At 53.7% G+C, this 15,429-nt stretch overlaps 1 protein-coding gene across 2 annotated transcripts in view; it reads left to right on the top strand.

Annotated features, from left to right (window-relative positions):
* The first annotated feature begins 3,182 nt into the window (after positions 1-3,182).
* RIPOR3 (RIPOR family member 3) overlaps positions 3,183-15,429 on the top strand; it is a 73,916-nt gene continuing 61,669 nt past the window's right edge. Inside the window, exon 1 of one of the 2 annotated variants that reach the window (XM_043882766.1) lies at positions 3,183-3,775. The gene's annotated coding sequence lies outside the window, so the exon portion shown is untranslated. The remainder of the gene's footprint in view (positions 3,776-15,429) is intronic. The other variant, XM_043882769.1, reaches the window with a different exon arrangement.

Raw genomic sequence — 15,429 nt, 5'->3', positions numbered from 1 at the left:
TTGAGGAGCACCGGCCCTGGGGCTTGTGGGCGTCTATAGCTGCATCTCCTGGGCTCCAGGGCACAGGCTCAGTCCTTGGGGCACGTGAGCTTAGTTGCTGCACATTATGTGGGATCTTCCTGGATCAGAGACTGAACCTGTGTCTTCTGCCTTGACAGATGGATTCTTTACTACTGACCACCAGGGAGCCCCCTTATTTATCTTACAACTGGAAGCTTGTACCTCTTGACCACCTTCATCCAATTCCTCCCTCCCCCAAACCCCCACCTCTGGTATCCACAAACCGGACCTTCTTCCCTATGAATTTGTTTGTTTTTTTGAAGTGTAATTGACATACAACATTATGTTAGTTCTTGTTATACGACATAATGATTCAGTATTTCTACACGTTACAATATGCTCACCACTAAACTTTCAATCTTAGACTAGTTCGAAATTTTCAGAAAATTTGCAAAGATGGTACAGAGAACCCTTACATATTTTGCACCCAATTTCTAATTGTCCCCCCTGTTGTCATCTTACATTGTTATGGTTCATTTGTCATAATTAATGACCCAATGTTGATGCAACATTATTAACTGACATCTGTGTTTTATTAAGCTTTTGTTAGATTTTCCCTTATCTGATGGACTCCCTTTTTAAACTTAAAAAAGTTAAAAATAGGAAAATGAAAGACAGTGGAAAACCATGATCACTTGGCAAACAGGATTCTAGCTGAATGCTGTTGGCTCACGGCTGACCTAAGCTTGAGGCCTGCTTTCTCTTTGTCCAAAAGGGATGTTAGTAGAGGGTAGAGGTGTTAAAGATGGGTTAGCACGAAACTGAGACTCTCCCAGGCCAAATGGGATGGGAAGAGAACTGCCACAGAAGTAGACTGACATTGGCACTGTAGTGTCGGTGGGACTGCTCTGTGCCCACTCTGCGTGCCGCCCGGAGTCATCTCGGTCACTGCCCCAAGCGAGCCTCCCCTTGGGAACTGCTCACCCTCACAAGGCTGGACTGCAGGTTTCCAAACCTGGGGGGTTCCTTTCTGCCCTGGAGGGCAAGGCGGAGGGACTGAGGCCTCCACTGGCCCAGGGCTGTGGGGACATCATCTGTCTTCTGTATAGTAATGCCCCAGCTGAATCCCCAAAGCCTGCAGGCATTGGACAAGGGCGGCATAGAGAGCTTTCTGGAGAATTCCGTTGTGTCACAGCACTTGGGAAGGAAACCGCTTGCGTGGCATCAGGCCTGCTTGTCTGTCGTGTGTGCCACGGGTTGTGTGAGTGGTCGGTGAGCAGGAGGGCTGAGCTGGAACTGGGCTTCTCAGCAGCCCTTGTCTCGGTGAACTCGTTCACGTTCATTCCTTTAGAAGGCGTCACACTGGTTTTCGTGTTTCATGAGTTAGAGTAGGTGATATTGTTTCCTGAAACCAAGCCATCACTTTCCAATCCAGCACTATGCTTTCAGATAGAGATCTGCTGGCCTCCTTGCGGGGACACCAAAGCCCGCTCCGGAGTAACTCGGACAGCTCCCTGGCTCTTAAGGAATGTTACTCAGTGGAAAGTCACTTTCAGCTCTGGGTCCCACCACCTGACTGCATGAGTGTATGCTAAGTCGCTTCAGTCATGTCTGACTCTGTGTGACCCCACGGCCTGTGGCCCGCCAGGCTCCTCTCCGTGGGATTCTCCAGGCAAGATTACTTGAGTGGGTGCCATGTCCCCCTCCAGGGGATCCACCCGACCCAGGGACTGAACTCGCGTCTCTTACGTCTCCTGCATTCGCAGGCGGGTTCTTCAGCACTCATGCCACCTGGGAGAGGTGATCAGAGTGGACTGTTTGCAGAATTTCTGGGTTCACGCCTCAAGGCCGACTTTTAGTTCTTGGCTAACAGATTGCAGAATTCTTTGAGTCAGTCCAAGGAGGCCAGCGGACGGATGAAATTTTCTCCGAGTATGGGGTGCCATCTTGCTGGTGAAGGAAGCTGGTTGGGACAGAGATATTAGATAAATCCATTTCACTTTTTGAAATGAAGCTACTAGGGGTATGAGCACCACCCTTAAAATTTGCCTCCCTCCTTTCCCAGAGGTAATGACTCAGTGAAGTTTATATTCTTCCAGACTATTTTCCTGGCTTTATATGTGTTTCCATAGCATTTCATTTTATGTGTGTGTAAGGGCGGAGGGTTGCACAACCAAGTTTATATTGACTGTATCATTCTGATCCCCTTTTCATTCAATAATACGTCTCCACTCCATTGTTACGTACAGATGCAGCTCACCCTTCAAATCCCTGCCTTGGATTCTTGCATATTCCATTTAATCAGTCATTTTTTTGGGTGAATATTTCTGATGTTTCTTATGATAAACTTTTTTTTTTTTCTTTTTTAAGCAAACTTCAATGTGCACGCCTCCTTAAGGATGAGCATTAAGTGATGTTCTGGCTGGCAGTCTGTGCTTATTTCTGGTTTTCAAAGTTATGGCCAAATTACCCATCAGACTCTCTGTGTGTGTAGCTGTGGGGAGGGATGTCAGTTTCTCTTCTCAGAGGCTGTTTATTCCCAGTGTCTTGTCTGCAGTGGCAGCAGGGTGGCAGGGAGCCAAGGGGTGCAGAGAGAAATTCATCTCTAGGTGTTACAGGCTGGGAGGCACCACAGGGGCTGGGGGGTGGCGGGGTGGGGGGTGATGGCGTCAATGGGGGCTTTGTTCCCAGGTCCGTCCCTGAGCAGGATCCCAAACCGAGATGCGCGGAGGTGACCAAACAAGCCGGACTGTGTCTGGACCCCACTCTTGACTGGCAGAGACTGTCAAGTTCATAGGAATTCCACATACATGTAATGGGGGTGGGGCGGGGGCAAACCCTGAAATAATTAGGTTGTAAATAAGGGAAAGAGGCAGTAAAAGAGGGTGACCACTAAGTGCAAAGATGGAAAGGGAAAAGGCCAAGCTAATTCACACCAGGGGGAAGTGGGAGGTGTGAAGGCAGAGGGGGCTTGAGGGGGGAAGCTGGACCAGGGGATGGGGTGTGCCAGGTCGGATCCAGGACAGAGGCGGGGGAGGGGGCGGCCGGGAAAGAGGGGAGAAGGAGAGAGACCGAGGGGAGGGGGACCCGAAAGTGGCAAGGTAAGGGGGGCGAGGAGAGGGCGGGAGAGGGAGCCTGCGTCCCCGTCCCCGGTCTGTTTGCGATTAGCGCCGAAGTCGGGGGCGAATGAGTAAGCAGAAACTTCCAGGCGTCCCCACACCCCCCTCCGGGGCCAAGCAGAAATCAGATGCTCCGGTGATTAATCGTGGAGAGTTCAGGACACGACCACAAACGCCGTGCAGACTTGAAATTAGCTGCCTTCCCCCGGCCCCCTTGCCAAGATGGGAGTGGGGGCCGGGCCGTGAGGGGTGGGGGCCCCGCCTGCTGGGGGCCAGCATGGAACTCTCCCCGGCGGAGCTCAGAGTGACACCGACAACGGGCGATCGGCCGCGGCCAGAGCCGCAGGCGGCATCCGGGGGGGACGGGGCCGGCCGGGGGGCCCCAGGCGGGCTTCCTGGAACCCCGCTCCGCGGCCGCCTGCACCCTGACCCGGCCCGATAAGAGCCCGGCCGCTGCCGCTCTATCGGAGCCCGGGGAGCGCCGGCCCCGCGAGGGAGGCCGGGCCGGGGGGTCCTCCGAGGCCATGTTCCCAGCGCACAGCCTCCTCTCCTGAACCCCGCGCCGGTGGGCTGGCTCGTCTCAGCGATAAAGAAAGTCGAGCTGCCTCCAGGCGGACGCGGCGACGCGGGCAGAGAATGTTCGGACCTGCCGGGTGGTGAGTGTGGACCAGACTCCGGGGTGGGAGGGCGGCGTGTCCAGCACATCCTACCTGGAGCTCCGCGAGCCCCGAGGCTGAGATGGGATCGCAGGAGGACCTCGCTGTGTGGCCTTGGGCAAGTTCTTTCCCGCTCGGGGCCTCCCTTTGTCCATCCCGAAAATGGGTGGTTGAAGGAAGTCGTCTTTAAGGGGGTCTTACTATGACTACTATTTTTTTTTTCCTTCTTGTTTTTGACTGTGCGGCAGGCTTGCAGGGTCTTAGTTCCCCAACCAGAGATTGAAGCCTGGGCCCTGGCAGTGGAAGTACAGAGTCCTAACCACTGGATGCCAGGGAATTCCCTATGACTACTACGTCTCTGGGTCTGCTCCACCAGGCATTGTGCCAGGCACTGATGAAGCTTCAGCTCGGAGGATCCCCTCCAGCCGCGGGGCAGGATAGAGCTTCTTATTACTATTATCCTCATCCTACACTGACAAAGCGAGGCTCAGAGAAATGAAGTGACTTGCCCGAGGTCACATCGCTGGTTGGCAACAGAGATGGGAATCAGATCTCAATCTTTCTAACTTGCCTCTTGCTAAGCTCTGCACCTCCGGGAGTGGTTGGGATCCTCTGTGTTCTCTGAGCCTGTGATGATCCCAGAAAGCAGAAGTGAAGGAGGAGAGGGACTGTTGTGTGTAGGAGGCAGGCAGAGGGACCGGACAGGCGAAGTCATAGGCCGACCAGCCTTTGACTCTTTGGAGGGTCTGTCAGCCCGGGGATGGGCAGGGGCTCCTGGCTTGAATGCAGAGGACCTGATGCCCCTTGCAGTATTTGCTGCCCTGTTACAGGAGGCTCCCGGGGCCATGAGAGAAGAGGGTTAATGTCAGGCAGGGGTGCAGAGAGCGGCACATGTCTGTATGAGGTTGTGTTCCAATTTTATTTTGCCTTTTCAAAAATCTGTTTCGAATCATTCTGGGCTCCCACTGCTCCTTTGGACCAAACAGAATTGTGAAACACATACAGTGCTTTCCACATGCCTCCCTTGGGGGAATCACGTATTCACATCATCAGAGGCGATTTGCATATGCATCCCTGCAGCTGTGATGGCAGCAGCCAAGAGATAAGATGCAGATAAAGCCAGGAGTGTCTGTCTGGCACCGACAAGGAGGACGCAGGTTACATCCACCGCCAGGCCGTGGCAGGTGGGAAGTCCCTTGGTGCCCGGCATCTGGGCAGAGCTGCGAGTCCCGACACCCAGATGTGGCCTTGTCCTTCTTCTCTGGGAAAATTCCATCCGGCAGCAGCTCTGAACTCACTCCTTTTCTTTCTGGGTCTGGCCCAAGCCCTCTGCCCTGGGCTTGACTCGAGACCCGACAGGCAGTCCTTGCTCAAGAGTGACCAGCTTGTCCCAGGAGATTCCCCTCAGTCCTGGGCAAACCCGGATGGTTGGTCACCCTTCGAAGTTCTGCCCTTGATTTTTTTTTTCCTTTGCAACTTTGAGCTAGTGACTCGCTTTCTCCCATCTGTGAAACAAAAGTATTATTTTAGGAAATCTTTACAATCTCTTTGCAACTCTAAAATGCTGTGACTCTGGCTGGAGAGAGTCAGAGCACTCAAGTTTTAAATGTGGGTGAGACACAAGCTTAAAGAGGAGGAAAACCATCCCGTGAGCCCCCCAGCGCATCAGGGAATGTGCTAGAGAAGGCTGGAATTCGGACGAGCTTGAAGAAGTGACTGCTGGCCTGCAGTGCCCAGTGACTGGTGTCAGTGAGAACAGTCCTGGGTAGCCACAAGCTTCAGAAAGGTGCGCGTACAGTCACTCAGTCGTGTCTGACTCTTTTGGAGTGTAGCCCGCCAGGCTCCTCTGTCCATGGGACTCTCGAGGCGAGAATACTGGAGTGGGTTGCCATTTCCTGCCATTCCCAGGAGTCTGGGAATCTTTCAGACCCAGAGATAGAACCTGCCACTCTTGCATCTCCTGCAGGCAGAGTCTTTACCAGTAACACCACCTGGGCAGCGTCTCTGTTGCCAACACCCCTCTGGTGGGGCCAAACTCTGCTGCTTCATGCCTGAGCCGCTGTGGGTCCCTCTCCCGCCTGGGATGCTCAGCTGTGTGGCCCTTGCGTGTGGTGTGCTGGAGTTAGCTTGGACTGACTCGTGAAAACCAGTTGTCAGGCTTTTAGAAACCTGGTGAACTCCTTGGTAAACAGAGCCATTATTAAAAATTAAACTACATAAATTTATAATTAAATAAATGACATTAAAAACAGAGGTCGTAGGTACTCAAAACTCATCACTTTCCATTTTTTAAAAAGCTACCTGGTTACTGATACTAGTGTTCCTGGGGATGCTTACATCCGGCGTGTCTGTCTGATGGAACTACTCCACTGCACTGTTGCAAATCTCTTCCCAATTCCATTTTCTTGTGACTTCAGGTTGGTAGCCTGAAGTCGGCCATGGGTGGGAGTAATGACACTAAGAGAAATGGCAAACAGTACAACTCAGGGCTTGATTTATTGTTTCGTTGATTATCTAGGTCAACAGACAGAATGACCTAGACAAAGGGAGGGAGGGAGACACGGTTGATGCAGATTGAACACTGAAGTGTGTTATCTCTCTACTTGGTGCAGTGGGAATAGCACCAAAAATCGAGGAAGCTGCTCACTTTGTTGACAAGCCAGGAAAGCTCCGACCTGCTCTCTGCTGTATCCTTTTTTCTCACTGCTCAGCGTAAAAGCAGATATCAGCCCACGTTCCGGAAAGAACTGCAGTTGCTCATCAATTATAACCATAGGTTAACAATAGATATGAGAGTCGAGGGGCAAAAAAATCAATAACAACGTCCTGTGTGAATCACTTGAGTATCTGAAATTTACAAAAGGGGAGTTATTGTACATTTTATGTTTATCTGTAAGTTGTTTGTTACACATCCTTTATGTCAAAACAATCTATAGTAAACCTGAGTATTCTGATGTGTTCTAGAGTGTGTGTAAATGCATAGATTTGTACACACGTGTGCATGTGCTTACACACACATACACTTTCCCCCGGAAAACTGGCTGTTAAACCTTTACCACTGGCCCTGACACATCTCTGCTTGCGCCCAGGGTCTTAGAAATCTTGTGGACCGTTCTGAGAGACCATGCGCAGTTCTCACCCAGAGGGATTCAAACTCCAGGCAGCGGGCCTTGGATACAATCCCTCAGCTTCTTCCTCTGGCCTCAAGCAAACCAACAGCCAACTCCTCTGTCCTGCCCTAAGCCCTGGAGTGGATGCAGAGACTGGGAGGGGCAGAGGGTGTCACCCGCACCAGCTGCCTCCAGTGTCCCAGCTCGGGCAGCAGGAAGGCCCCAGTCCCTGCGTTCTCGGTTTCTTCCTTCACGCCCCCCACATCTGCGGGATGTTTCCGGGTTGCCTCGGGGGCAGCTTCCTGTAAATTCCATCCCATTTCAGGTCTCGCTCCCGCCATCCTTGATGTTAATGCACAACACACGATTCTCTAATCAAAACGGCTCTTGGATCGTGGAGGAGGAACAGCTAAGCCAAACCTGTAGGGAAGTTCAGACCACCTTCTATTTTTAGAAAGCCTTGGAGCCAGGTGGGCTCTTTCCAGTCTCCCAGGCCGGCAAGCACGAGAGGAAAATATTTCTCATTCCCCCGTTCCGCCTTCTTAGGGTCCTGGCCAAGGAGGAGGCCCAGGTGGGGACACTGGCCGCCTCAGAGAAGCGAGGCTGGGATGGCAGGAAGCGAGCCCTGCCCGCAGCAATTTTAAAAAGAGCTAAAACCAGTTAAAAAAAATTTTGTTTTAATTTTGCATGTAGGAACAGCAATCCTGAGTTTAAATCTCAGTGGGTCCCACTCCAGGCAACCTTTCCCAGACCGTTCATTCACTCACATGCGTGTGAGTGTGTGTGTTAGTTGCTCAGGCGTGTCTGACTCTTTGAGACCCTCATGGACTGTAGCCCACCAGGCTCCTCTGTCCATGGGATTCTCCAGGCAAGAATACTGGAGTGGGTTGCCATTTCCTCCTCCAGAAGATCTTCCAGACCCAGGGATTGAACCCGGGTCTCCTGCATTGCAGGTGGATTCTTTACCACTGCGCCACCTGGGAAGCCTGTATTCACACACATATGTAATTTAATTTTCAAGACTGAGATCATTCTTACATTTTATTCTGCATCTTTCCTTTTTCACTTGACAATACACCTTGGATGTCTTTCCCTCTTAGCACAGAAGACCTAAACCTTTCGATGCCTGCGTGACAGCCCCCCGGAGGACTGTGAGAGGGGAGCTGTGCTGACAACCACATCTCTGTTTTCAAATCAGGTCTCAAACTTTCTTTTCTAAAAAGCTTTATGTATTTTTATTATTTATCTGGTTGCACTGGGTCTTAGCTGCAGCCTACAGCGTGCAGGATCTTCAGTCTTTGTCAGGGCCTGTAGAACTCCTTTTTAAATTAGTTAATTTGGCTGCGTTGGGTCTTAGTTGCTTTCATTGTGGCTCGTGGGTGCTGCATGTGGGATCTGAGTTCCCCAACCAGGGATCGAACCTGTGTCCCCTGCCCTGCAGGGCGGATTCTTAACCATTGGACCACCAGGGAAGTCCCGCGTCTCAAACTTTCTTGGCCGCCAAACACACAAATAGAGCCCAGCTGCTTCCATTCCTCAGTTTAAGGACCCTGTTGACTCCACTGTCCACCTGTCTCTGGAAGCTGACCGCTCCCCATCACCTCTGCCGCCAGCACCCTGGTCCACACGGCCACCGTCTCTCTCCGGACTGTTGTGGCCGCCTCCTCCCTGATGTCTCTGCCTCTCTGCTTGCCTCTCTGACGGCCTCTTCTGCACCTGCAGCCAGCGGGGTCTTGTTCAAAGGGGATCGGATCCCGCCCCTCCTCTGCTCAGGGCACCTCCTCCCCGCTGGCCTGGCTCCCCCTCGCCCGGCATAGAAGGCTAAGCGCTAACCACAGCCGCCAGGCCCCACAGAACCTGGGCCTCACCTCCCCTGCCCGCCCCGTCACCGAACTCGCCGCTGAGTATGGTGCTGAGCACAGGGCGGCCTCAGGACCTTTGCACTTGCCTCCCCGTCTGCCTGGGACACTCACTCTCCAGATCTCCACGTGGCTCCCTCTGTACCTCTTGCCAACATCGAACACACGATACGTTATTTTTCTTTTTCAAAATATCTTCTGCTTGAGGGGCTTCCTTGGTGGCTCCGCGGTAAAGAATCCGCCTGCCAATGCAAGAGACCCGGGTTTGATTCTTGATCCGGGAAGATCCCACGTGCCGCAGAACAACTAAGCCCATGCGCCACAAGTACTGAGCCTGTGCTCTCAAGCCGGACAGCCTCGACTCCCAAACCTCTGCAACAAGAGAAGCCGCAGCAGGGAGAAGCCTGCACACTGCAACTAGAGGGTAACCCCCGCTCGCTGCAACTGGAGAGAGCCGGAGCCCAGCAGTGAAGACCCAGCACTGCCAAACGGACAAAATCATTTTTTAAAAATAGAAATGTGAGTTTCCTGAGGGCAGGATTCTTTCTCTCTCTCTCTCTCTCTTTTTTTTCCTGTTTTATTCAGCGCTGTATCTACCCCATAGCAGGCACTCAGTTAAGACTTATGGAAATATTTGCTTTGCTACATTGCCAAGGGTGACAAAACAGTCAAACTGAATTAGGGTCTCTGGGAACCTCTGGCTGCAGGCCGCATTTCATTTATGAATATTGCGTCTTAATAGCCCATGCTAACTTACCAGGCAGCCACTTCTTTGCATAGCAAGCAAGTCTGTGGAACTGGGCGTGCTCAAACGGGCCCGTCCGGCCAACCCAGGCCCAGGTTCTGGGCTGTTCGTGTGGCCCCTGTATACTCACCCCTCTGGTCTGCCTCAGGTGTAAACAGCCCCCTCTTTCCTTCCTGAGTTCAGATGGACCCGGGAGTCAGGCAGATGATGGGGCGAGGATCCCGTCATGGCCTGGTGGCTATTACCGTGATGTCCCTAGAGTTGAATCCCCTCTCTTGCCACCCAGCGCTGCTGGCGGCTCTGCACGGACCCGCGCGCCCAGGCTCGCCCTCCAGACTCCCTCCATGGGGCAGAAGGACTGAGGGGAGGGGAAGGCCCTGCAGGTGGAGGCCCGAGGGGGTGGGCTTGATGGTCCCTCCAGACCGGTGATGCCTCCACCCACCAGGTGCCAAATAGGCCGATGTCTGGTTGACGGCAGCTGGAATGGCCCAAGCTCTCTTCTCACTTACCCAGAGGCCCCCGTTGGGTCCCTGGCTCCCAAATCCAGGTCCAGAGAGCTGTCCTTGAGTCTTTAAGAGCTAGACCTCAGGCCACTTGAATTAATCACAGTCAGGTGAAAGAGGCCCCTACCCTCCATCTACGCTCCTCACCATGAGACAGGCACTATTCCGCACACTCCACATGTGTCGCTGTAAATCCATGCAGCCCTTGGATCCTGCCCCGCTTCACAGATCTGCAAACCGGTGAACAGAGAGGTTAAGGAACTTGCCTGAAATCACACAGTAAACGGCAGAGCTGGGTTTGGATCCAGCTTGTCTGGCTTCCTCTGGAGTCTGTACCGCCTCTTGGTCGAGCCTAGTTTGTTAAGCGTCACAAAGTCTTCAGTCCTTGGTGGTTGTTGTTTAGCCGCTAAATCATGTCTTACTCTTTGTGACTCCAGAGACTGTAGCCCACCAGGCTCCTCTGTCCATGGGATTTCCCAGACAAGAATACTGGAGTGGGTAGCCATTCCCTTTTCCAGGGAATCTTCCCAACCCAGGGATCGAACCCAGGTCTCCTGCACTGTAGGCAGATTCTTTACCAACTGAGCCACTAGGGAAGCCTTGAGGTGCCCCAAAGCCAGCTGAGAGTCTTGGGGGTCGCGAGAAGGGGCTGGACCATGGGCGGGCAGATGTCCACTCCGGGCTGGGCTGGTTTCGCCGTTGACCTTGGTGACCATCTTATGGCCAGAAATACTGTCCGGGACGAGTGGTGACCAACACTGGTCTCTCGCCTCATTCGTGCGAGGCTGACGGCCGTGCTCAGGCCGTTGCACACACACGTCTGGAATACCTATTCCGAAGGGTAATTCCCAGGGAAAAAGCGTGTTTATACTTTTCTTGGGGGGAAAATTCCATTTCTGTTGCCAATCAGTTCCGCTTGAGAACAGCTTTTCTCAACACCAGCATGTTGGCCGCCCAGGCTCGTGTTCTGTGGATGAGCTCAAAGTCGGGGAGGGGGGGGAGTGACTTTTCTTTCCTTCTTGCACCCCGCAGCTGTGATACCCAGCTGCTAGTGTTGAAAGGGGTCCTGTAGCTCACTTCGTTTTCCTTGTCATGCTGACTCCAGGAAGGCTATAAAAACCGTCAGCGGGCCCCACTGGCCGTAACTGGCTGGAGGGGAAGTTAGCTATCCCAGTGGCCGAGTTACCAGAAGCCGGTTGAGATAAGGATGCTTCAGTCAAGCCTCTTCTCCTTGCACTGGGGCGCAGGGCGGGGGCCACTGAAGGGGGTTTGTCTCTCTTCCTTCCCGGCTCCCAGGGGCTGCAGGAGCTCTTGGCAAGACGGAGCAGCTGGGAGGCTGTGTGGCGGGCTGGTCCCCCGAGGGCCTCCGACGCCCACTGCCCACACCAGAGCCCAGCTCTGCTGTAGCCACAAGCCGTGGACTTGAGGTCCTGTGGCCTCGGTTTCCTCATTTTTAAAGTGATGGTCATGGTCCTTCCTCCTGAGATTGCTGTCAGGACCACACGAGTGGATCCACTCGGAGGAGCCCCTGACTGCACGTAAAGTCCTTCCTAAACGTCAGCTTTAAAGTTTAGAAGTTCTTTATCTGTGGCCGCACTGGGTCTTTGCTGTGGCGCAGGGGGCTCTTTGTGGCTGTACACGGGCTTTCTCGAGCTGCAGCGAGCGGGGGCTGCTCTCTAGTTGCCGTGTGAGGACTCCTTGTTGTGGCGGCTTCTCTATTTGCGGAGCTTGAGCTCTAGGGAGCGAGGGCTTCGTGGGTGCCGGGCACAGGTTCAGCTGCCCCGAGGCACGTGAGATCTTAGCTCCTGGACCGGGGATCAATCCAGCGGCCCCCGTATTGGCAGGCGGATGCCTAACCACTGGACCGCCAGGGAAGCCCCTAAGCGTCAGTTTTTATTTCTGACTCAGTGATTCCTGATTCATTCTTACTCTGCTGACACTCGAGGCGCGTGTGGTTGTGCCGTTGTATCTTAACCCGGCTCCCTGTTGATAGACCTGTGATCGGTTCCAGTCTTTTGCGATTTCAAAGCACGCGGCATTGAATCCCCTGTAGCTTTGTGTATCTACCGCTCCCCTGAGGTCTGTGAACCCCACAATAGCCTTGACTCTGGACTGTCCTTCCCAGGGCCTGTAGAATGAGGAGAGGTGTGTGGACAAAAGGTCAGCCCTGGCCTGGCATGCAGACAGGCCGGTGGGACAGGGCAGGGTCGGGCCCTCTCGAGCCATCCAGCCCCCGGGTTCTGGCCAATGCCCACGGTGGCCTGGAGAGAAGAAATCTGTGCCAGGCAGGTTCTGCCCATCTTTTGTGATCCTCTTCCTCCAGGAAGCCCCCTGGGATCTATGTTCTGACACTCGTGACTGTCTCTGCATGGATTTAGTACCACGGTGTCCTGCTCCCTTTTGAGGAGGGCAAGACCTTAAGATGAGGAGTCTGAAAGGCCTGACTTCTTAGCCCTCCACCCACGTAACCCCCAGGGTCTCCGTGTCCTCATCTTTGTGAACCAGATAATAACAATAATGATAGCAACTCCTCAGAAAGGTCTTGGGAGGTCTCAGCAACATAACATTGGTGGAATGTTTGACCCCACGTTGGTCCCGAGAAACACAAGCTAGGACTAGGCGTGTCGCCTGTGGGAGGGTCCAACTGCCTGCCCACTGAGCTCTGGGCATTTGCAGGCAGTGGTGTCCAGTCTGGAACCAAATATGAAGGGAGTCCAACCTAATGGTGTGGCCTTGGGCGAGTCGTCCTCTTTCTGGACTGAGTTTTCTCTCGAAAATGGGGGTTCCAATGATACCTATCTAGCAGGTTTGTTTGGAGAATTCAGTGAGGCCAAAGCAAATAATGCTTTGGACCTGGCAAATGCTCAATCAACGCTGGCTATTGCTGATATCATTCATGTTGTGTCCCTGGCTGTCAAACACCCTCCCAGAAACTGGCGCAGCGTCATGCATGCCCTGGGTGCTTTGCGGATCAAACGCACTGCCTGAAAGGGCCAAGTCCGCTGGTTATAAGGTGGGGTCTGAGGGAGGCAGTGATGGAAGACCCCATCTCTCCTGTGGTTGACTCCCTTAGAGAGAATACAGGAAAACCACCCGAGACGACCTCACCTGCGGCTCATGCCTTCTGCCGGCGCCTAACTCTGTGGGATGCTGGAGCGGGCGTCAGCACCCCCATTTCACAGATAAGGAAAAGGGGCTCAGAGACGAGAGAGCCTCTAGCTGTGTTCCACAGCCAGCTCACAGCGCAGCAGGGGCCGACCTGCTTCTCCTGACCCTCAGGGCAGTGGTCCTCACCCTCACCTCACACAGGAAATGGACTGCGGGGGCGAGACACAGAGTCCCTCGTTGAGCAGGGCCCTTGCACATTTCTGACATTTTTGCATCTGGGGACACGGGGTGAAGAAACTCAGATGAACCGTTCTGGTTTCCTGGTGGACAAACACTCCTGACCCGGGGTGAGGGATGTTTGCTGCTGGACTGCGTCGGTCAGAAGCGTGGTTTTGTCTGGGTTTTTCCTTTCTTCCTTGCACCCGACTGCAGAAGATCCAGAGAGGGCGAACATGCTGAAGACCTTCGGAACTGTTCCAGGGTCTCTGAAGGGCGGGAGGCCCCTGAACTGTGGACGCTGGAGGCCCGGTCCCACCTGGTCTGCTGTGGGACCTGCCTTGAATGAGGGAGCCCAGGAAGGAGCAGGGGGTCGCTGCCATCCCCTGACCCCTCCGTGTGTCCTCTCCTCTTGTAAGGACACCAGCCATTGGACTCAGGGACCCCCCCTAATCCAGTATGACCTCAGTGGAACTAATCACATCTGTGAAGACTATTTCTAAATAAGGTTATATCCTATGTCTCTGTGTAGACACGAATTTTGGGGGGACACCGTCCAACTCACGACAGCAGCTAATAGTCACGATTGTTATCACTCCCTCCACTGCCTATTGAGGCAGGACGCCCAAGTGTCGGCACTTCTCTGAGTGCCTTTTTTTTCATTTTTAAAGAAGCTTTTTATTTTGTAATGGAGTAGAGCCAGTTAGGGCTTCCCAGGTGGCACCCGTGGTAAAGACCCGCCTGCCAGTGCAGGAGACACAAGAAACACGGGTTCCATCCCTGGGTTGGGAAGATCCCCTGGAGAAGGACATGGCAACCCACTCCAGTATTCTTGCCTGGAAAATCCCACGGACAGAGGAGCCTTGTGGGTTACAGTCCATGGGGTCGCAAAGAGTTGGACACGACTCAAGTGACTTAGCACGCGTGAAGATTAACAACGTTGTCATAGTTTCAGGTGGACAGAAAGGGCCTCAGTCATACATGTACACGAAGGGCCTCAGTCATACATGTACATGTGTCCATTCTCCACCAAACCCCCTTCCATCCAGCTGCCACATGGCACTGAGCAGAGTCCCCGTGCTGGTTCTCCATTTTAAATACAGCAGTGTGTCCATGTCCATCCCAAACTCGCTAACTATCCCTCCCCCCTAGCTTCTTGTATTCCTCTCTCTTTATCCCTCTGGCCCCTCTGAGGCTGTGCAAAGCGGCTCCATGGTTACCTCTGAGGCTCAGCGGCATGGATGACTTGCCTCAGATCACACAGCTGGTAAATAGCAAACCTGGCTTTCAGACCCTTTTCTCTCTGACTGCAAAGCTGACAAGGTTTCGAGACCCTCCAACCCCACCCCGAGAGCTTGGGGTGGCCGTACTTTTCCTCCCAGGATCCCAGCCGTCTGAGACAGGCTCACTCCTGGCCCACATGTCTCTCCCAGAAACATCTCCCCCAGAGAGGCTATCAAAGGGTCGGGGTAGGCATCTTTGTTCAGAAAACATGAGGTTGTGCTCTGCCGCGGGTCGCTGGTGCCGGGTCTCCTGTGGGCAGGAAGCTGACGTGCCCCCCGTGCATGTGAGAGCGTGCCAGAGGCACACACGTCATCCCTCACATCTGGGAACATTTTTGGAGTCTTGACTGGGGGCTACAAATTGCAAAGGGGTCCTTTAAGGTGTGATTTATTCATCATCGAGACTGTGCTATTAAATGCTCGCGCAGAGTCGATTCACTCTGTCGGGTCTGCAGCCCTGACTTCTCAGGCTGGGCCCGACCATGGCCTCGCAGCAACAGTGGGGCTGGTTTTTTGATGTCAGCAGAGAGGGGAGAGTGGAGCCCTGGGGTCGGGATGGGCCCGCCGGAGACAAATGAGCGCCCGCCAGACGGTGCCCTGCAGGTCAGCTTCCATCACGCTCGCCGGGGAAAGAACAGGCTTTGGCTGATGGGAGGCTTGGGCAATTAGGAGTCGGGAAAGAAAAACTGTCATTTCCAACAACTGGGGCTTTGGGGCCAGGAAATATTGGCTCTGTCAGCCCGGAGAGAGGGAACGGGTTGGACATCCCCAGGGGGATCGGGGTCCCCAGAGGACCCAGCTGGCCTGCAGCACTTGCTGGGGGCGGTTGA

The sequence above is a fragment of the Cervus elaphus genome, chromosome 23, assembly GCF_910594005.1.
Source record: "Cervus elaphus chromosome 23, mCerEla1.1, whole genome shotgun sequence".
NCBI classification, from domain to species: Eukaryota; Metazoa; Chordata; class Mammalia; order Artiodactyla; family Cervidae; genus Cervus; species Cervus elaphus.
Note: the sequence above shows the minus strand (reverse complement) of the source record. Positions and strands in the feature narration are given on the sequence as shown.